Source organism: Delphinus delphis, chromosome 15 (assembly GCF_949987515.2).
Source record: "Delphinus delphis chromosome 15, mDelDel1.2, whole genome shotgun sequence".
In the NCBI taxonomy this organism is placed as follows: domain Eukaryota; kingdom Metazoa; phylum Chordata; class Mammalia; order Artiodactyla; family Delphinidae; genus Delphinus; species Delphinus delphis.
The window spans coordinates 83369059-83392260 of record NC_082697.1 but is presented as its reverse complement, the minus strand read 5'-3'; positions in this window follow the sequence as shown (position 1 = coordinate 83392260).

The window sequence follows — 23202 nt, the reverse complement described above, 5'->3', positions numbered from 1 at the left end:
TCGGGAACGCTCGGGAGCGCTCGGGAGCGCTCGGGAACGCTCGGGAACGCTCGGCTCCGGACTCCGGGAGCCGGGAGCGGGGCGGGCCGCCAGCCATCTTTGTGCGCTTCGGCCGCGGTCCTGGCCCCGCCCCGCCCGCCCAGGTGGGCCTCGAGGGAGGCCCCGGCTTCCAGGAGCCGGCTCCCCAAGCCCGCGACCAACTGCTGTCGGAGGCCGCCCAAGGGGTGAACATCTGTTCTTTGTGATCCCCATAATTTAGGTGATGACAAGGCCCTTCTAGAAAATTCGCAACCTAGAACTATAAAGAAAAGACCATACATGGTACCATTAATCAGATAACTAATGTTCATTCAGCCAAAAATAGGTTGAACTTTCCTCCTTTGCATATGCATTTTCTAGTTATTCTTAATTATTTTTATTTTTTTAATTATTTATTTTTGGCTGCCTTGGGTCTTCGTTGATGCATGCAGCGAGCGAGCTGCATGTTGCGGCGAGCGGGGGCTACTCTTCGTTGTGGTGCGCTGGCTTCTCATTGCGGTGGCTTCTCTTGTTGCGGAGCACGGGCTCTAGGCACGCAGGCTTCAGCAGTTGTGGCTTACCAACTCTAGAGTGCAGGCTCAGTAGTTGTGGCTCGTGGGCTGTAGAGCACAGGCTCAGTAGTTCTGGCGCACGGGCCTAGTTGCTCTGCGGCATGTGGGATCTTCCCGGACCAGGGCTGGAACCCGTGTCCCCTGCATTGGCAGTCAGATTCTCAACCACTGCGCCACCAGGGAAGTCCCCTTAATTATTTTTAATGCGTTGAGCGTTTACTATGTCCTACTGATTTGCACCAAGTTCTGGAGATAATGTCCTCTTAGCAGACCATTAACGTGAGAATATTTTGGTATATCTCCTCCTAGTTACATCTGTATATATATAATGAACATGTTTTTAAACAAAAGTGGGAAATCATGCTGAATCATTGTTAGAACATTTTTCATGACTGCTTACTTTTCATTCCATTATGCGCATGTGCCTTAATTTAACCAATTTCTCTATTATCAGACAGCCGATATTTCCCTATTTGAGAAAGAATGATGGGATGAACATGTATGTACAAGAATCTTTGTAGCTTTATTTCTTTAGACTGCATTCCCCCAAAATGGAGTTACTGGGTTAAAAGAGGTGAATGTTAAAAAAAAAAAGAAAAAAAGAGGTGAATAGTTGTTTAAAGTTTTGATACATGTTGCTGCAATGCCCTTCTGCAAGGTGATAACCAGTTCACACTCCCCTTACCCTGTTTAAGAGCTGATCTTCCGGAGGAGTTATTTCCAATAATATTTTCATCTTGTAGGTCTTCTCTTCCTGTAACTCATTCAGTTGTTCAGTACTATAACAATTTTTCTGAAATCAGACCTTTTCTATACAATTTTTTTTAACATTTTTGTCTTGCAATTATTTCAAAATAAACGTTTCCAGAGCAAAGGGCATCTCTTCTTTGTTCATTAAGATCCCCCTTGAAGGCCTCTCTCACCTTAGGAGAGGGCCCACACACTGTGTGTGGAGTGTGTATCTCCCTGAATAAACCTTCCTTCACTTTACTGTGGCTCGCTCTTGAATTCTTTCCTGCACAAAGCCAAGAACCCACCCTTGGCAGCCGCCCCAGGGACTCACCTGAGACCTGGGACGTGACCATCCTCTCGCCCCGCACTCTCTTTCCTGCAGCATCTTTTCTGGTGCCCAACGTGGGAACTCAAAGGGCAGAATCTCGATCTGCCTATTGGGCTTCGGCTTCCCCTCTGAAGGGTGGCTGGGACTTCTCCTGAGCTGTGTAGATTCCAGGAGGCCCTTAGGTGGCGACTGACACTGCCTGCAAGATCTGGCAGAGACAAGTTCTCTGGCTGTGAAGGAGCCCACAGGCCAAGGCTTTTCTCCTCTCAATCTTTCTCATTATCCTATCGCTCTATCTCTATGGACTCGAGAAGATTGACCCAGACGACCACCGGATATCCAAATTAAGACTGCGCGCGGCAAGTCATTGACAACTTGGCTGGGAACTAAGGCCCCCAGCCAGGTGGAGGATGGCAACTTCAGGCTGAGCACAAGATTCCCGGAACACTGCCCTGTTACCTCACAGCCAACCAATCAGAGGAAGGCCACGCCGCCTGCAGCCCTCACCCCAAATTTTGCCTATAAAAACTTCTCCCCCTTGGGCTTCCCTGTTGGCGCAGTGGTTGAGAGTCTGCCTATTGATGCAGGGGACGCGGGTTCGTACCCTGGTCCGGGAAGATTCCACATGCCGCAGAGCGGCTGGGCCCGTGAGCCATGGCCGCTGAGCCTGCGCGTCCGGAGCCTGTGCTCCGCAACGGGAGAGGCCACAACAGTGAGAGGCTCGCATACCGCAAAAAAGGAGAAAAAAGAAAAAAAACTTTTCCCCCAAAACCATCAGGGAGTTCGGGGTTTGTGAGCACGAGCCACCCCCCGTTCTCTTTGCTTGACCCTGCAATAAACCTTTCTCTGCTCAAAAAAAAAAAAAAAAAAAAGATTCCCCCTAGAAGGTATTGGAGGTGTGGAGAGGCTGGTTAGGAGGACATAATACTAGTCCAAGGAAGAGGGGTGTTACGGGCTGAACTGTGTCTCTCCCAGATTCATATGTTGAATTTCTAACCCTCAATGCCTCAGCATGTGAGTATTTCAAGATAGGATTTTTAAAGATATAATTAAGGTAAAATGAGGTCCTATGGGTGGGCCCTAATCTAACATGACTGGTGTCCTTTTAAGAAGAGGAGATTAGGACACAGACAACACATAGACTGAGGGGAGACCACGTGAGATCACAGTGAGGTGGTGGCCATCTGCAACCCAAGGAAGGAGGCCTCAGAAGCCAAACTCGTTGACACCTTGATCCTAGACTTCTAGTCATAGTTTCTCTAGACTTTTGAGAAAATAAATGTCTGTTGTTCAAGAAGAAAAGATCCTCCTTAAAGAGGAGTTGAGATTTCAAGGACTGTAGAGCAACTGTGGTCCCTTTGCTGATAGAAATGTCCAGCGAATCTATGAAAAACCTCAACTACTCAGTGTAATTACCTTCCTATCTTTAGACCAGGAGCAAGTAAAAGGGTGGGGCCTCCAGTCAACAATTTAACTGAACAAATATTTCAGTGCTGTTGTTGCATAATGGACTGATAGGAAATGAACCAGACAAGGACACAGTTGCCAGGATTTCAGTCCTTCTGAGCTCAGTGCTGGAAGTGTTGCCGAAACTCAGCCTAACAGAAACATGGAGACACAGTCATAGGTGAAGTGGAAAAGAGTAGCTCTTATTGCTTTGCCGGGCCCACAGCAGGATAATGCCCTCAAGACTGTGTGTCCTTCCCTGGAGGGAGTAGTGAGGAGTCTTACAGTGTTCAAGGAGGAGGGCGTGGTCAGCTCATGGACATTCTTCTGATTGGCTGGTGGTGAGGTCACGGGGACTCAACATCATCAGCCTTCTGGTTCCAGCTGGTCAGGGGTCTACGTGCTTGTGGGCAGCATGCAGTTAACTTACTTCTTCCACCTGGTGGGAGTTTCAGTCTGTGCAAAACAGCTCAAAGGACATGGCTCAGAGCAGTATCTACAGCCCTTGAGGAGGAACTAAAGGTCCTTGACTTTGTTTAATGGCTAAAGTATTATTATTTTGTATTGTTCCACTGTTTTCCTTTCTTTCTGCATTTTCTTGCTTCTCTGATTAAATTTATTCTTTGACTAAAGTTTTTCTACAGACAAAAGGTGGCGGAGGACATGCGTGGGGGATCTATTATGGGAAAGCCTCATAGGGTCCTGCTCGGTTACAGAAGTGGGGGACAATATGGTGCTTATCAGGAGGCAAAAAACTATAGTTATGCTAATAAAAAGGCTTTCCCCAAAGAGATGAGAGTTGAAAGATCGTCTGGGTAGAATGGGTCTTGATGGAATAAGAAGAAAAGAGTTGGACTTCCCTGGTGGCTCAGCAGTTAAGAATCTGCCTGCCAATGCAGGGGACATGGATTCTAGCCCTGGTCCAGGAAGATCCCACATGCCGCGGAGCAACTAACCCCGTGAGCCGCAACTACCGAGACTGCTCTCTAGAGCCCACGAGCCACAACAGCTGAGCCCACGTGCTGCAACTACTGAAGCCCGCGCGCCTCGAGCTCATGCTCTGCAACAAGAGAAGCCACCGCAGCGAGAAGCCCGCGCACCACAGCGAAGAAGAGCCCCTGCTCGCCGCAACAAGAGAAAGCCCGCGCGCAGCAACGAAGACCCAAAGCAGCCAAAAATAAATAAATAAATAAATTTGAAAAATTAAAAACAAAAAAGAAGAAGAAAAGAGTTTTCCACGGAAAGAACAAAGTCCAGGAATTTAGAGGCCCAGGGCCGTCTTCAGTCCTGACGCAGAGGCACTTGTGCTGCTCCAGGTCTAGAATCCTGGAGGTAACTGCAGGCGGAGTTACAGACGGGGTGTGGACTTTATTCTGATAAGACAGGAGTTTTTGAGCAAACATGTGACTTGACCACATGGAGATCATTATTTCTCTAGATTGATAAAGTGAAATTCCATCATATGAGAAGTTTGACCAGGAATATAAAATAATAATATATATAAAATAATAAAGTTAATGTACACACCACATATGAAAATCAGCTTTAAATGAAAACTGAGTGAGTTTACAACTTAATTGAAAACTTCTCCAAGTTTGGCCTTGAGTGGCCATTTACAATGTTCCACATGGCAACGAATGGTCCAAAAAAGTTAAAAATTAAAACTAAATAAAAAGAATCTGAAAAAGAATGTGTGTGTGTGTGTGTGTGTGTGTATCTGAATCACTTTGCTGTACACCTGAAACTAACACAACATTGTAAATCAACTATACTTCAATTTAAAAAAATTAAATAAGCAAATATCAGACCATGTGTGTTTCTGAATGTGCTACATAGTTGTTTCTCAAGTACCTGTTACGTATGCAATCATATATCCTACTTAGGTCCTTCATTCAAGGTCAGTCATTTATTCCGCTCCAGTCACTGTCCAGATGTTGAAAGTGTGAAATGAACAAAATGAATCCCTGCCATCAGGGAACCTACAGTCTGTTGGGGAAGATGCTTAACAGGCAAATGAACAGACAGTATTCATTTCCAGGTTGACATGATTAGTTGCAAGTACTGTATCTAACATCCCTTCTATCCAAAATTCCACTAGAATTTCAGAAAAGGCATTTCAATAAAAAAGACATGTAATTCTAGAACAGAAAGTATGGAGAAGACAAGAGATAGTGGAAGGTGGAATGAGGGGACAGACTGGTTTAGCCACCTAGACCAGCAGTGGGAAAAGGTGATCAACAGCAGATCGAGAGCAGAGACTTGTCAAAGGGTTGGGAACTGGCAGCCCCAGGCACCTCTGGGACTGGGGGTGTTGGGCGTGTACAGTAAGGAAGATGGGATGAGAGCTGAGAAGCAAGAGCAGGCAGCCTGTGTGGCTTCCTATCATGCATCAGGCAGGGTGACCGCCTTCCCCTACAAAGGACTGGAGGTCCCTCTCTAGAGAGGGTAAACCAGAGGGTATGGGGGGCAGGGGTGGGTAACTCCAGGCATAGGATCTGGAAAACAGAACAAAGACCAGAGGATTGAGTAGCCTAGGCTGAATCTTGGACCTCCCTAACCCCCTCCTTCTCGGCTCCGGCTGGAAGGTTACTTCAGCGTAGGAGGGTGGAGGGTGGGAGCTCTTCTCTGGGGAAACTGTCCAGTCTAGGAGGAAAGACCAAACAGGGGAGGGTCTTCAGGAAGCCTCCCACTCCTTTAGACCTTCCCATTACCCCCTAGTTTCCCACCTCTGATCAGCAACGGAACCATGGGTTAAAAGACATGAGGGAAGGGGCTTCCCTGGTGGCGCAGTGGTTGAGAGTCCGCCTGCCGATGCAGGGGTCACGGGTTTGTGCCCCGGTCCGGGAGGATCCCACGTGCCGCGGAGCGGCTGGGCCCGTGAGCCATGGCCGCTGAGCCTGCGCCTCCAGAGCCTGTGCTCTGCAACGGGAGAGGCCACAGCAGTGAGACGCCCGTGTACCGCAAAAAAAAAAAAAAAAAAAAAAAAGACATGAGGTAAACCTCCAGAATGGTAGGTAGAAATCAAAATAATCAAAATAAGTAAATTTGGAGAAAACAAAAACAGAGCAGAGAAGGAAACTTAAAAAAAAAACCAAAAAACTATCAATAACTCAAGATAATATAATTCATCCATGAATAAGAAGGGAGTGCTTTTATTTTTAGAAAAAGGAACGTTCAGATGATTAAAACAAACAACAACAAAAAACCCTCAGAAATTAAAAACAAGCCAGCTGAAAAAACTCGGCAGAAAGGCTGCAACAGCAAGTTGAGGAAGTCTCTCAGAGGACCCAAAAACATGGAGTGAGAGAAAATAGGAAATGGTGAGAACATCAGGGAACCAGCCCAGAAGGTCCAACCATCCTAATAATATCCTGTAATAGAAAAGAAAGAACAAAGAAAAAGCAAAGAAGGAAAACATCTATGAAAAAATTGAAGGAAGTTTCCCAGATCTGAAGGACAGGCATTTACAGAGGGAAAGCACCAGCCCAGCAAACAGAAATACCCCACCCCAGAGCACCTCGCTGAGAAACTTCAGAACAATGGGAACAGATAAGATCCCACAAGCTTCCAAAGAGAAAACACAAGGCATAAGGAAACAGGAAATAAAACAGCTTCAGGTTTCCCAACAGTTACACTGGTGGAGCCACACCTTCAAGGTTCTGAAGAAAAATGATCTTCCACCAAGAATTCTACTCACTGCTGAACTATGGATCCAGTGGGCGGGTAAAACAGGAACATTCCCGCACATCATGTCTCGGGAAGCTACTGGCACATGTGTTCCTCCAGTAGAAGGAAATAAACCACAAGAGGCAGAAATGGGAGCAGAGCGGAGGGCAATCCCCCCAACCTCCCCAACTCCGGGCATAGTGTCTATTGCATGATCAGGCCACTTCCGAGCAGGGAAACTTCATGGCCAGAAACCACACACAGTCTTATTCTTGGCCACTTCCCTCAGGGCGAATGGCTGGAGATAGTGAAAGACAAACAGTACTGCAGTTGTGTTGACCAGCTCAGCTCTGATGACAGGGCAAGGATGTGATACCAGTGAGTCGGTAACAATGAAACAAAAGAAAAGTACTTACTTCTTGATATGAAGTATACTCCCACCCATACTTCTCTTTTTTTCTTTTTCCCCCACCCGTATTTTATTGTAAACATTTTCAAACGCACAGAAAAGTTGAAAGGCATATACAGTGAACGCCCACATATCCGTCGAAATTCTATAGTTAACATTTTTCTATACTTGCTTTCTTGCTATCTGACCATTTATCCATTCAACAATTCATCTAATGTTATGCATTTCAAAACAAGTTACAGAAATCAGGACATTCCACCCTTAAACAATTCAGTGTGCATATCATTAATTACAGTTGCTTATAGTTTGCTTCTTTTAAAGTAAAAATTACATACAATGAAATACACAAATCTTAAGTTTGCCATTTACCAAGTTTGGACAGGTATATACACCTGTGTAACGCAAAAACCCTCTGTATGTAAAACATTTCCATCACCCCAGGCAATTTCTTCATGCCCTTGCCCAGTTGATCTCTGCCGCAACTCACAAAGGCAACTTCTGTTGAGATCTTTTTCACAGGTGAAATGAGATCGTTTGGCCTGTTCTAGAAAGTCATCTAAAAGGAATCATACAGTATATACTCTTTTGCATCTGAATTCTTCCCCTCAGTATCATGCTTTTGAGATTCATTTGTGTTGTATATCTTGGTTTATGGATTTCCTGTTTGTGGACACCTAGGGTGTTTCCAATGTGGGCCATTATGAATAAAGCTGCTAAGAATATTCTTGTACAAATCTTTTTAGACATGTATTTTCACGTATCATGGATAAGTACCTAGGAGTGGAATTGCTGGGTCATAGGATAGGCGTGTTTTGTTTTATAAGAAACTGTGAGGGGTTGGTAAACACTTGGAGGTGCCGCAAGGTTGAAACACCCAGAAAGGGCATGGGAGCTCCGTGCCCCTTCCCACGTACCTTGCCCTACACATCTCTTCCATCTGGATGTTCACCTCTATCCTTTATCATACCCTTTTTTTTAAAAAAATAGATTTTATTTTTAGGGCAGTTTTTTTTTTTAATATTTATTTGGCTGCGCCGGGTCTTAGCTGTGGCACACGGGATCTTCATTGCAGCATGCAGGATCTTCAGTTGTGGCATGCATGTGGGATCTAGTTCCCTGACCAGGGATTGAACCCGGACCCCCTGCATAGGGAGCACAGAGCCTTAGCCACTGGACCACCAGGGAAGTCCCTATCATATCTTTTCACAATAAACTGGTAAACAAAAAGAACACGTCTTCCCTCCCATTTCATTCCGAAAGAACCCTAATCAGCGCGTTCAAAGCTTCTCCAACAACGGCGGGGGATTTCAGATACTGGGCACAGTCTGACCCTATTGCAGGATTGGGAGAGAGAAAACTCTGTCCTCTTGTTTCAGCAGCAAAGGAGAAGTGAGTTGGTTGAGGATGGCCTGGTTCAGAAGCTCCAGAACCAAAGTAAAATCAAACTGGAAAGGATCTTTGAGATGCAGCTGAGACCGAATCTGGCCCAAGTGGAGAAGGCAATGGATGTCAGAAGAACTGGGTCTCACTGTCCATCCCCCTGCTGGAGGCGTCAGAAGCTTCACTTGGCATCTGCGAGTCAGTTCTGATGGGAATACTTGGTCTGGGACTTCCCTGGTGGTCCAAGTGGCTAAGAATCCACATTCCAATGCAGGGGACTCAGGTTCAATCCCTGGTCAGGGAACTAAAATCCCACATGCCGTGGGGCAACTAAGCCCATGCGCTGTAACTACTGAGCACGTGTGCCACAACTACAGAACCTATGCGATGCCCTCGAGCCACAACAAAAGATTCTGTGTGCCGCAATTAAGACCCGACACAGCCAGAAATAAATAAATAAATAATTTTTTTTTTAAAAAAAAGATATACTTGGTCCCTACAAATTATCACAGCAGACTGGACTTCACCCTAACGAGGTTGACTAGACATGAACATTAGATGAGTCATGAGAATAATAGTAATGAAAATTATAAACCCCAAGTGGGAAAGTCCATACAAGGATGCTCAGTTCTGCATTATGTGTGGCCCAAACCCTAGAAACAGGGCTTCACGTGCTTTCCCTAGGCCATCTCCAGGACGGTGGCCTCTAGCCACTCACGTCGGGGCCAGCTTCTGGACTTGAACAAGCTTTACAAAAACACGCTTTACACTCTGTTCAGCTTGGGAAGGTGAGAGAGAGAAGAGGACAATTTGCATCATCTCAAGCTGGAAGTAAGGCGCTGCCCCCACTGTTTCTCACCGCCGTGGGCAATTGCTGAACCAAACCCAGCTTGCACTAACAAGGGTGGCTGAAGGGAAATAAATTAGTTCTGTGCTCAAAATAAAAAGAAACTGTGGAGCTTCCCTGGTGGCACAGTGGTTGAGAGTCCTCCTGCTGATGCAGGGGACACGGGTTCTTGCCCCGGTCTGGGAAGATCCCACATGCCGCGGAGCGGCTGGTCCCGTGAGCCATGGCCGTTGAGCCTGCGCGTCCGGAGCCTGTGCTCCACAACGGGAGAGGCCACAGCAGTGAGAGGCCTCGCGTACCGCAAAAAAAAAAAAAAAAAAGAAACTGTGACATTTTTTTCCAAAGAAATTGTTCCATTTCACATTCCCATCATCAAGGTATCCCCACCAACACTTGGTGTTATTGACTTTTTTTTTTTAATCAGTCTTATTGATTTTAGTCATTCTGGTGGTTTCTAGCAGCATCTCATTAATTTGCCTTTTCCTAGTGGAAATGCAAATGATGTTGAACACTTTGGTGTGTTTGATTATCACCATGCCTCTCTTTTAACTAATAACTCAGCAAGAGTCTTCTGATTTTTCTGGACAGTAATGCAGAAAAAAAATTCACAAATCTGCCTCAATAAGAAAAATTCTGTCATATAGACATGGTTATTTACGTGTAGACTCTCTCTGGAAGGAGACGCAGGAAGCTGGTGACAGTGCTGGCTTTGCGGAGGGGTCTCGGTACCTGGGGAAAGGGTTGTGAAGGAGACTTTTCACTGTTTACCCTTGTTCCTTTCATATTTTATCCTATGTGCATGGAATACCAGCTCAAAATCAGAATAAAAATTAAACTTGCTGTAAGAGATTGCAAGAAGGAAATCAAAAAGATCTCAAGAGTGTGGCTGTACTTTGCTATCTTGATGGAAAGAAGCAAAACCCCAGGATATGGTTCAGATTCCTTCAATAAGGGGCACCCATGGCCCAAAGAAATGACTGCCTTGTCTTCATCATGCCAAACTTGCTGACATTTGATGCTGAAAGCCTGGCACAGTGGAAGGAACGCTGGAATAGGAGCCCGAGAATGCCCAGCTTCGCCACCAATGGGCTCTGTGGCTTTGCTGAGTCACCAAACCTTTTTTTGCTGGTCCGCACAATGACAATGAACTTTGTGCTCTCAGTTCTATGGGTCCACAGTTCCAGCAAGGGCTGTAACCATGAGGAGGATACAAGCTGTACCGATCACTCATTACGTTATTGGAATTTTTTGGTAAGTAAAGCCACATGCACGTCGTTAAAACAGCAACTGCGGGCTTCCCTGGTGGTGCAGTGGTTGAGAGTCCGCCTGCCGATGCAGGGGACACGGGTTCGTGCCCCGGTCCGGGAAGATCCCACATGCCGCGGAGCGGCTGGGCCCGTGAGCCATGGCCGCTGAGCCTGCGCGTCCGGAGCCTGCGCTCCACAACGGGAGAGGCCCTCGTACCGCAAAAACAAAACAAACAACAAAAAAAACCCAGCAACTAGTACAGCAAAGCTTATACTAAAGACCACGGTGCTCAGCCCAACTTCTCTTTGGATCTCCTACCCCCAAGTCTGCCCCCAAGGGCCAACCACTTTTTTTTTTTAACTGTGAAATATAACAAATGAAAGAAAAAGGCATTAAACCTAAATGTACATTTCTAGTTTTATCAGTTTTCCTGCAGTGATTTCCCCGATCTCTAAATAACGAGCCAATACCACGATTTCTTGCTTGATCAACTGTCAACCTTATATCTTGGCTTTGTGCTGTGATAAATAAAGATTAAGCTCACTGCTATCACCATTCCCCCCTTTGTTGTATATATCATGATTTCAGTTCTTCTCTTGGTTACCAGTAAAACTTTAAGTAACATACTGTCCCTCTCTTTTTTGCTTTACTCACTATCATCTCTGGATCCTCCTGGGTAAGATGAGGATAACTCATCAGGCTCACCCAGGCCAGCAGGTGCTGTGCCTGGACAGAGAGTGACCAAGGCAGCATCAGCCAACCTGCTTGGGCCTCTGACCCAAAGGCAGGCTGTTTGCTTGGGCCCCAGCCTCCTTGGAGGGTTCACCGATTTTGTCCCTGACATCTGGACGGGTAGAAGCCTGAAGGTGAAAGTCCTGCCCAGAATTCAGGTGGGAGAGATGTTAGGATCGTCTCCCACCCCTCCAGACCCCAAGCCAGCTGCCGCTTGCTCCTTTGTTTCCTAAGGTTTCTAGGTGTGGTGTGTCATGCTGGCTTATCTCCCTGGAAATGTTTTTAAAATGCATTAAGGGACTTCCTGGTGGCACAGTGGTTAAGAATCTGCCTGCCAATGCAGGGGACATGGGTTAGATCCCTGGTCTAGGAAGATCCCACATGCTGCGGAGCAACTAAGTCTGTGCACCACAACTACTGAGCCTTCTCTCTAGAGCCTGCGAACCACAACTACTGAGCCTGTGCGCCACAACTACTGAAGCCCATGCACCTAGAGCCCATGCTCCCCAACAAGAGAAGCCACCACAATGAGAAGCCCGTGCACCGCAACAAAGAGTAGCCCCGGTCGCCGCAACTAGAGAAAGCCAGTGCACAGCAATGAAGACCCAATGCAGCCAAAAATAAATAAATAAATAAATTTATTTTTAAAAATGCAGTACTGTTTACTGTCTTAGGGTTCTTCAAAGAAAACCAATAGGAGAAATATGGAGAGACAGAGAGAGAAAGAAAGAGGCTGAGATTTGTTATGAGGAATTGGCTCATACAATTATGGAGGCTGAGAAGCGCCCGGGTCTGCCACCTGCTGTAAGCTGGAAGCTCAGGAGAGCTGGTAGCCCTAGTCCAAGTCCAAAGGCCAAAGGACCAGGAAGTTGCAGTCTGAGTGCAGAAAACCGATGTCTCAGCTTGAAAACAGTCAGCAAGTTCTCCCTTACCCCACATTTTCTACTCAAGCCTACAGTGGATTCTGCTTTATTCAATCTACTCATTCAAATGTTAATCTCATCCAGAAACACTCTCACAGACACACCCAGAATAATGTTTAACCAAATATCTGGGCACCCTATGGCCTAGTCAAGTGGACACATAAAATTAACCTTCACCTTTACTATTATGGGTATTGAGGGGGATGTGTTATTATCATCATTAATAATAATAATTGCTCATTAATAACAAGAACAAAACCCAACTAATCATTGAACACATACTATTTACCAAGCACTGCATATACTATACTTTTTTTTTTTTGCATATACTTTTATTGTGTTCTTTCTAAGACTCAAAACAGCTTGTGGATGAGACAGTACTATTATACCCATTTCACAGATGAGGATATTGAGGCATATTGACATTTAGTAACTTGTACAAGATTATGTCTCTTGCAAATGACACTTTGAACCAAAGTCGTTGGATGCCAGTGCCTTCTGTCTTAGTCACTACCCTAAGCTACTTCATTTATTCATTCTTTCATTATAAATTCTTAAAGGTCTGGTCCCTGCCCTCAAGAAGCTTCCAGGATAGCAAGGCCATGAATACACTCACAAAAAGAAACCATCTGTGGTTTGGAAGATAAACATGATGCCAGGGAGATGCATCAGACGTGTCCACAGGAAGACGTGGCCTGGATCTAAAAGGACAGGTGTCCATAGGGTTTCCATACTCGTGGCAGGTTATATTTTCCAAGTTGGCCACTGGAAGATCTCCTATCCTACAGGCCCCGCCTACAAAGTGATATTGACACATCTCCCACTGAGAGATGAGATCTACAGTCCCCACCCCTGAGCCTGGGCAGGATTATGTCTCTGACAGAAGTGGCTCCGCTGGTCTGCCTGGGATCTCTTGCTCTTGGCACCCAGTCGCCACAGTGTGAGGAAGCCTAGGCCACCTGGAAAGGCCACAGACAGGTGCTCAGAATGACAGCTTCAACTGGTGTAGCCAATAGCTGGCATCAGCTGCCGGATTCGTGAGCAGGAAGTGTGGTATAACAAAAAACATACCTGGTTTTGTGTCCAGTTCCTGGCCCGGAGATCCTAACACCTTTGGAATTTCCTGAGCCATAGGAGTGTCTTTTGTTACTCATAAGGAGACCTTTTCCACCATATCGGAGTTTATGCTAATGAGGTGACTCAGACCTGGGTCCCTAGGTGTGTTCAGGGTGGAGGTAAGCACCAGAAAGAGGGTTGGAACCTTCAGCACTATCCCCAACCTCCAGAGGTAGGACAGGGACAAGAGATTGGGTTCAAGAGTGTGATTTAATCAGTTGTGCCTGTGTGATACAAACCTGAGACCATGAGCCTGGAGGAGATTTGGGTTGATGAACACACCTTCATGCCGGGAGGGCGGAGTGTCTAGATGCTATGAGGAGAGGGCATGGAAGCTCTGTGCCTCCCGCCACCTTGGAGCTCGTCCTATTCAACTCTTTTTAAATTTTATTTATTATTATTATTATTATTATTGGCTGCACAGTGCAGCATGCAGGATCTTAGTTCCCTGACCAGGGATGGAACCCGTGCCCGCTGTGGTGGAAACAGGGAGTCTTACCACTGGACCATGAGGGAAGTCCCTCTTTCTTTTTCTTAACCATTTCATTGAAGTATGATTGACGTACAAAAAGCTAGACATATTTAGTGTATGTAACTTGATGAACTTGGAGATAAATATACACCTGCGAAATTATCACCACCATCTATGCCCTAACCATATGCATCAGCCCCAAAGTTTCTCCTGCCTCCTTTACTTACTATTACTATTTGTTATAAGAACACTTAAGACCTGCACTCTTAGCAAGTTTTTACATGTATAATACAGTGTTGTTAATTCCAGGCACTATGCTATGTACTTAGCTCTCTAGGACTTGTTCATCTTGTATAACTGAAACTTTGCACCCTTTGACTAACACCTCCCCGTTTCCCTCTTCCCCCATCCCCTGGCAACCACCATTCTATTCTCTGCTTTTATGAGTTTGACTGTTTTATTATTTTTAAAATTTATTTATTTATTTATGTCTGCATTGGGTCTTCCTTGGTGCGCACGGGCTTCTCTAGTTGCAGTGAGCGGGGGCTACTCTTCGTTGCTGTGTGCGTGCTTCTCATTGCGGTGGCTTCTCTTGTTGCAGAGCATGGGCTCTAGGAGCACGGGCTTCAGTAGTTGTGGCACATGGGCTCAGTAGTTGTGGCTCACAGGCTCTAGAGTGCAGGCTCAGCAGTTGTGTGTGTGTGTGTGTGTGTGTGTGTGTGTCTCACATCTTCTTTATCTACTCATCTGGAGCTTGATTATTTTAGGTTCCTCCATATAAGTGGTATCATGTAGTAATTGTCCTTCTGCGTCTGACTTATCTCACTCAGCATAATGTCCTCCAGGTTCACCCATGTTGTCACAAATGGCAGGATTTCCTTCCTTTTTAAGGCTGAATAATATTCCATTGTATCCTATTGGACTCGTCATCTAGCTATTCATTTGTATCCTTTATAAGAAACCAATAATCATAAGTAATAGTGGTATCTTGAGTTCTATGAATCATTTCAGTGAGTTATCAAACCTGAACAGGGGTGGTGGAAACCCCCAAATTTACAGCCGACCTGTCAGAATTACGAGCAGCCCCCAGGACTTGTGGCTGGAGTCCAAAGTGAAGGCTGTCTTGTGGGACTGAGCCTTTACACCTGTGGAGTCTAGTGTCAGAATGGAGTTGAATTATTGGACACCCAGTTGGCCTCAAGGAATTGCTCAGTTGGAAAATACAGGAAGCTTTCAAGACAACTGCAGTTCTTGCTACCATCTGACTGCAAAAACATAAGAGACCCCAAGTGAGAACCACTCAGCAGAGCCCACTCAACCCTAGAACCATGAGAGATGATAGCAGAATGGTTGTGGTTGTTTTAAGCCGCTTAGGGGCTATTTGTTATGGAACAACAGTGACTGTGGAGTATCAGGGATTCCAGGGAGAGACCTTGGCACCAACAGAGGTGGAAGAAAGAGAAGCAAAGGGCATGTGGGAGAACATCAGCAGCTGTGGCTCTTGGGTTGCAAGTAACAAAAAGCTACTCTGTTTTTTTTTTTTTTTTTAATATTTATTTGGTTGCACTGGGTCTTAGTTGTGGCTTGCTGGCTCCTTAGTTACGGCATGGGAACTCTTAGTTGCAACATGCATGTGGGATCTAGTTCCCTGACCAGGAATCGAACCTGGGCCCCCTGCATTGGGAGTGCAGAGTCTTAACCACTGTGCCACCAGGGAAGTCCTGCAAAACCTACTCTAAATTAAGAAAGAGAGAAAAGATTAATAGGAAAAATACTCGGGGAGCTCAGAGAATCAAAGGAAATGATAAGTAACCAGAACTCAAAAAGGACATGATTCAGGACCACTCTGGGGCCCTCAAGGATCTTCTTTTGGGGGCAGACATCACAATACCTTAGACCCACGTGCCTGAGGACCCTGTGCTACTCCACCCAGGTTGCCCTTCCTGGAGAAGGGGAGGGGGGATTCTGGTGGCTGGTCTGGTTACCTGCCTGCCTATTGGGGAAAAGGGAGGGACCCAGTGACTCACAGCCCACCAGAACCACAAGGAATGAGGTAGAGGAAGTCCCCCCACCACCACCAAAACAACGGGCAGTTGTGGCTATGCAGGCAAAGCCAAAAAACATTTGTAGGAGTAGGTTCCGTGCCAGTGACAGAGACCTAAAGTGACAACAGCTTAAACAAGATCAAAGTTGACTCCTCCTGTGTGTGTCAAAACCCAGAGGTAAATGGTTCAGGCTGGTATATCCCTCTTATCTGTGAAGTCTCAGGGCCCAGCTCCTTCCTCACATACCAAGACGGAGCTCTAGCCAGCACGTCTAAGTTCCGAGTACAGGATGGAGAAACAGAGCAGAAAGGGAGCAGAGTGTGTGTCCACACAATCCTGGGAAAACGTCATGGTTCTCCTTGCATCCCACTGGCCAGAATTTTGTCACACGACCACACTAAGCTGCAGTGCAGGCTGGGAAATATCGTCCCTGCTAAAAATTCCTTTGCTCCTAAGGAAGAAAAGCCTGGATCCAGGACTGTGACCAGGTCCTACCATAGCCACCATCTGGCTGCCCAGTACTCACACGTATACATCGTTCCCCACATTCAATTTTTTTTTTTGCGGTACGCGGGCCTCTCACCGTTGTGGCCTCTCCCGTTGCGGAGCACAGGCTCCGGACGCGCAGGCTCAGCGGCCATGGCTCACGGGCCCAGCCGCTCCGCGGTACGTGGGATCCTCCCGGACCGGGGCACGAACCCGCGTCCACTGCATCGGCAGGAGGACTCTCAACCACTGCGCCACCAGGGAAGCCCCACATTTAATATTTTTAAATGTTCCCACCTATCACAATGGAACCACCAACATCTCACACTCAACCAAGAACACACTCCCCGTCCTCAGGTCCAGGTGCTGCAAGAGCACCAAGTCCAGCACCTCTGGGGAGTGTCCTCTTTCTTCCATCCCTTCTCAGTGTTTTGAAACTTGTGGACCAAACAGAAGTTTAGCAGGTGCCAACTCACCTTATATATAATAATGAGGAAAAGGAGGAGGAAAGAGATGTAAACTTTTTAAAATAACAATAATATGACACAGAATGCAAGAAAATGCAGGTAGGCACTATCCACAGTCCCCATTCTGCAGTCATAATCCTGTAGCTGACGTTTATCACTTCCCTTTTCACTACCCTTTCTGAGATCCCCTTGCCTTTGGCCAGAGTCAAAGCTAGTTAGTTAGTTAATTTGCTCAAAACTTCATTCCTAAGAGGTCTAAGTCCCTGATGGTCCAGCACATGTAGGGATTCTGGCATCTTTTAAAACCTTTACCCTTGATGGATCAGTCATCTATTGCTGGGTAATTAACGACTCCCAAACTTGAAGGCTTAAAAGAACAATAAACAGCAAGCAGGGTTTTGTAGAATGACTGTGAACACTTCTACGTCATCCTGTGGAGCTGGTGACGCCCCAGGAGTACACACTCACAATACTAGAGTGGGAGAGTACTAACTTATCAAGCAGAGAGAAACACTAACAGGCTATTCAGTGTCTCCTTTTTTTTTTTTTTTTTTTTTGTCTTCAAGTAGCACTCCTTATAAAAGGCATCACAGGGGCTTCCCTGGTCGCGCAGTGGTTAAGAATCCTCCTGCCAATGCAAGGGACACGGGTTCGAGCCCTGGTCCGGGAAGATCCCACATGCCGCGGAGCAACTAAGCCCGTACACCACAACTACTGAGCCTGCGCTCTAGAGCCCGCAAGCCACAACTACTGAGCCCATGCGCCACAACTACTGAAGCTGGGGCGCCTAGACCCCGTGCTCCGCAACAAGAGAAGCCACCGCAATGACAAGCCCGCGCACCGCAACAAAGCGTAGCCCCCGCTCACCGTAACTAGAGAAAGCCCGCGCACAGCAACAAAGACCCAATGCAGCCCCCGCCCCCAAAAAAAGGCATCACAGGTGCAAACTATTATATATAGAATGGATAAAAAACAAGATCCTACTGTATAGCACAGGGAACTATATTCAATATCCTGTGATAAACCAAAATGGAAAAGAATATGAAAAAGAATGTATACATATGTATAGCTGACTCACTTTGCTGTGCAGCAGAAATTAACACAACACTGTAAATCAACTATACTTCAATAAAACAAAATTTTTAAAAAGGCATCACAGGGACACTTATTTTGGTCAAAAATTTTGTTTGAAATGAGAAAATAGAGGATCACCATATCAATTCCTAAAAATTCATCTATAATTTTCATTACTCTTAGCTTTTTGTCAAGCTGTATAAAACTTTTAAGTATTTCATGGATTACTCATGGATAACTGGATTATTTTTAATAAATTAATTTATTTATTTTTGGCTGCATTGGGTCTTCGTTGCTGCGCGCGAGCTCTCTCCAGCCTCGGCAAGCGGGGGCCGCTCCTCGCTGCGGTGCGCAGGTTCCTCATTGCAGTGGCCTCTCTTGTTGCGGAGCACGGGCTCTCAGGCACGCGGGCTTCAGTAGTTGTGGCACACGGGCTCCAGAGCGCAGGCTCAGTAGCTGTGGCGCACGGGCTTAGTTGCTCTGTGGTATGTGGGATCTTCCTGGACCAGGGCTTGAACCTGTGTCCCCTGCATTGGCAGGCGGATTCTTAACCACCGCGCCACCAGGGAAGTCCCGGATACTTGGATTTTGCAATTTATTTCATGACAGTTAACATCAAAGAGAATAATCTGAGTTTACCTCGATGACCCTGACTTTCGGAATGTCACGCATTTTATTCTGACACATTCTTGGAGTGATGATTCAGTCAAAAAATATCTGTTTTCCATCTGCTACATCATGAACATTATTGTTAATTGATATTGGTAACAACAAAAAACAATTTACAGCTAAGGAAAACTTTTGATACTTTGTGGCTTAACAGAAACATTTTATTTATTAGCCACTGCATGCGGCATGTGGGATCTTAGTTTCGAACCCGTGCCCCCTGCATTAGAAGCGCAGCGTCTTAACCACTGGACCACCAGGGAAGTCCCTGGGTTTTATTTTTATTTAAACCCTTAACTAAAGATATTTTCAAATATACAGAAAAATAGAAGAGAGTAGCAAACTCTTAGGTACCTATTACCCAACTTCAATCATTATCAATATAAGGCCAGTCTTGTTTCATCTATCTCCCTACTGTCAACACTGGAGTACTTTAAAGCAAACTCCCCTCATCATATAATTTTGTTCATGATTACTTGAGTATGAATCTCTAAGATAAAAACTCAATAAAATAGCTATAATTATATTAGCACACCTAACGCAATAATTCTTTAATATTAGAAATATTATACCTAATTCATGGCCAAATTTCTCTATCTCAAAAATAACTTTTTTTTTTTTAAGATGTTGGGGGTAGGAGTTTATTAATTAATTAATTTATTTTTGGCTGTGTTGGGTCTTCGTTTCTGTGCGAGGGCTTTCTCTAGTTGTGGCAAGCGGGGGCCACTTTTCATCACGGTGCGCGGGCCTCTCACTATCGCGGCCTCTCTTGTTGGGGAGCACAGGCTCCAGACGCGCAGGCTCAGTAGTTGTGGCTCATGGGCCTAGTTGCTCCGCGGCATGTGGGATCCTCCCAGACCAGGGCTCAAACCCGTGTCCCCTGCATTAGCAGGCAGATTCTCAACCACTGCGCCACCAGGGAAGCCCAAAAATAACTTTTAAAAAACCTTTTTTTTTAATTATGGAAAATTTCAAATGTATGCAGAAGCAGCAGAATAGTAGAGGGAATCTCCATCTATAGGCATCACCCGATTTTTTTTAAAGTCTTTTACTGAATTTGTTACAATATTGCTTCTGCTTTATGTCTTGGTGTTTTGGCCAAGAGGCATGTGGAATCCTGGCTCCCTGACTAGGGATCGAATCCATACCCCCTGCCTTGGAAGGTGAAATCTCAACCACTGTGCCACCAGGGAAGTCCCCGCATCACCCGATTTAACAGTCATCAATTTATGGGTCTTTTTGGGTCATCTCTATCTACTCTCCTCCACACTCATTATTTGGAAGCAAATTCCTTGTATCATACATTACATCTGTAAATATTTCAACAGGTATTTCTAAAGGATAAACTCCTTAAAAATAAGAATAATTCCTAAGATCATCAAATTTTCCCTGTTGCCCCCTGTCTTTCTTACAGTTGACTTTTTTTGAAATAAAGTCCAACATCAGATTTGGTAGCTAAATCTCACAAGCATCTTTTAATCCATCACCTCCCCACCACTCTTTCTCTTTCCTTTTTAAAGTACCTTTTTAAAAATGTCACAGTCTTGATTTTGCTGACCACATCATTGTAGACATTTAATATGTTCCTCTGGTAATTAGATCTAGATTTAGGGTCACATATTTTCCCAATAATATTTCGTCAGGAGTCATATGTAGTTTTACCTCTTTGTGTGCTTTTTTGTTTTTGTTTTGTTTTTGCTTCTTGGCTGTACCGAGCGGCATGCAGGATCTTAGTTCCCTGACTAGGGATTGAACCCGTTCACTGCAGTGGAAGCGTGGAGTCCTAACCATGGGACTGCCAGGAAAGTCCCAGTTTTTCCTTTTCGTGATGTTAGCAGTCATCAGCGATCACTGCTTAGATTCATTCATTCATTAAATTCTGCAAAATGGTGATGTTCTCATTCTGGCATTCCTGTTTTACTTATTAGCTGGACCCATATATAGAAAGTGACCTCATCAACTACTTACTTATCCTGAAGTACAGTATATACAGGTAAAGTAAGATAAATGCTTCATTTCTTCCCTTTACTGACTAGTTTATAAAAAAAGTTTGTCTCCAAGCATATTCCTAAGGGGACCAGTGAGGCTGTTTTTGTTTCCTTTTGTTTTGTTATTGAGTACTGTATTGGGTTAAATAATGTCCCCCAAACCTCATATCCACCCAGAACCTAAGAATGTGACCTTGTTTGGAAATGGGGTCTTTGTAGACATAGTTAAGATGAGGTCTTACTGGAATAGGGAGGGCCTTAGATCCAATGACTGGTGGGTGTCCTTCTAAGAAGAGGAGAGACACACACAGGGAAGTTGCCCGTGTAAAGACAGAGGAAGAGATTGGAGCAACCTAGCTACAAACCAAGGGAGACAAGGATTCCTGACAACTTCTAGAAGCACAAAAAGCAAGGAATGATTCTTCCCTAGAGCCTTCGAGGGAGTGTGGCTCTGACAACACCTTGATTTTAGACTCACAGCCTCCAGAACTGAGAATAAACTTTGTTGTTTTAAGCTGGCTTGTTAATGTATTACAGCAGCCTTAGGAGACATACAAATACCATAATGAACTCAGGGATTTGCCCATGCTTGGTGTGTTTCATTTCATCATAGTTATCCTTATTGGTGCTCAAACCATCCCATTTTGGCCAGTGAGATCCTCTTTAAGTTGGTTCCTGAGTCTTTTTGACACAACCCTAGCATCTATGAGAACTTCCCTGCTGTCTGGTGTGACAGGAAGTTCTAGGCTCATCTTGTACATCGTCTGCCCCAGATCAGGTATCTGCCTCTGAGTAGGAAGCAGTATTTAGAGACTCTAACCTGGACACTAGGGGTGCTCATTGCTACTAGATTGGTCACTACTCCTAGGCTTTTTCGGTGAATAGAGCTAGGAAACACACGTACATTACCGAACCAAACTTGGGTCAGTTTGCCCTTGCGCGGTAAACCCTATCTCCTGACACGAGGCTGTGGTGAAGGAAAGTGCAGCATGTGTTGCAAGGCCAAGCCAGGATACAGGCAGCTGATGCTCAAAGAACCTGAACTCCCCAGTGGATTTCAGGGAAGGGTTGTTTAGAGACAGGGCTAGGGAGAGGGTAAAGGGGTGTGTGATCAGCTCGTGGACATTCTTCTGATTGGTTGGTGGTGAGGTAATCAGGAGTTTGCATCATCAGGTGGGTTTCAGTCTCTGCAAAACAGCTCAAAGATAAGGCTCAAGATATTACCTACAGCCCTTGAAGAGGAGCCAAAGGTCCTTGACTTTGTTCTATGGCTAAACTATTATTTTGTCTTGCTTGACTGTTTTCCTTTGCTTCTGCATTTTCTTACTTCTCGGATTAAATTTGCTCTCTGGAACTCAGGGAAAGCCTAGGAGGCTAAAGTTTTTCTACAAACAAGAGGCAGGCAGAGGACATGGTTGGAGGTCTGTCCTGGGAAGGCCCCATAGGGTCCTACTCAGATAAACACACACTCATCTTTTTAAGATAAATACATATGAATTCACAGCATACCTCCAATTCAAATTCAGAATTACAGTATTTTATTTAAACCCATCAAGTTTATGTGGGCAACTCCCTTCTCCCATGCCAAAATTCCTTGTTCTCAGAAACACCAAAATAATTACTGATTACAATACATACATATGAGTTTCAGAGCAACAATACCGAAGCCTCTACCCACAATACAGTTAGTGAAAACAGTTTAGGAGTTTATCTTGGTTTTTAATTTTTTTTATACAGTGAAATTACAGTTGTGATGTTTCTGGGAACAGCTGCTCGCTCTGTATTATGCCACCAATTGGATACACAGGTTCATTTGTTTCATTTTGCTTTCTGTTTTAAGGGTTTTAAATTTAAAAAAAAAGTTTTTATAATCGTGTAAAATATTTACATGGTTCCAAACTCAAATTCTAGAAAAGAAGGTATATTCAGAGAATAGCTTTTATCTCTGTAGCCTTGGCTCTATTCCCTCCCTCTCACTATAGATAAACATTTTATTTATTTATTTAAAATTAATTTTAAGGGCTTCCCTGGTGGCACAGTGGTTGAGAGTCCGCCTGCCAATGCAGGGGACGCGGGTTCGTGCCCCGGTCCGGGAAGATCCCACATGCCACGGAGCAGCTGGGCCCGTGAGCCATGGCCACTGAGCCTACGCGTCCAGAGCCTGTGCTCCGCAACGGGAGAGGCCACAACAGTGAGAGGCCTGCGTACTGCCAAAAAAAAAAAAAAAAAAAAAAAAAAAGTTAATTTTAAAAATTGAAGTCTGGTTGATTTACAATGTTTCAGGTATACAGCCAAATGATTCAGTTACATATATGTATATATATATATGTGTATATATTCTTTTCAATTATATACAAGATATTGAATATAGTTCCCTGTGCTATACAGTAGGTCCTTGTTGTTTATCTATTTTATATATAGCAATGTGTATCTGTTAAACCCAAGTTATTAATTTATCGCTCTTCTGCCCTTTCCCCTTTGGTAACCATAAGTTTTTTTTCTATGTCTGTGAGACTATTTCTGATACTTAACCACTTTAAAAGAAATTTATGGTTTATCGTTTTACTTAAAGAATAAACAAACAAAA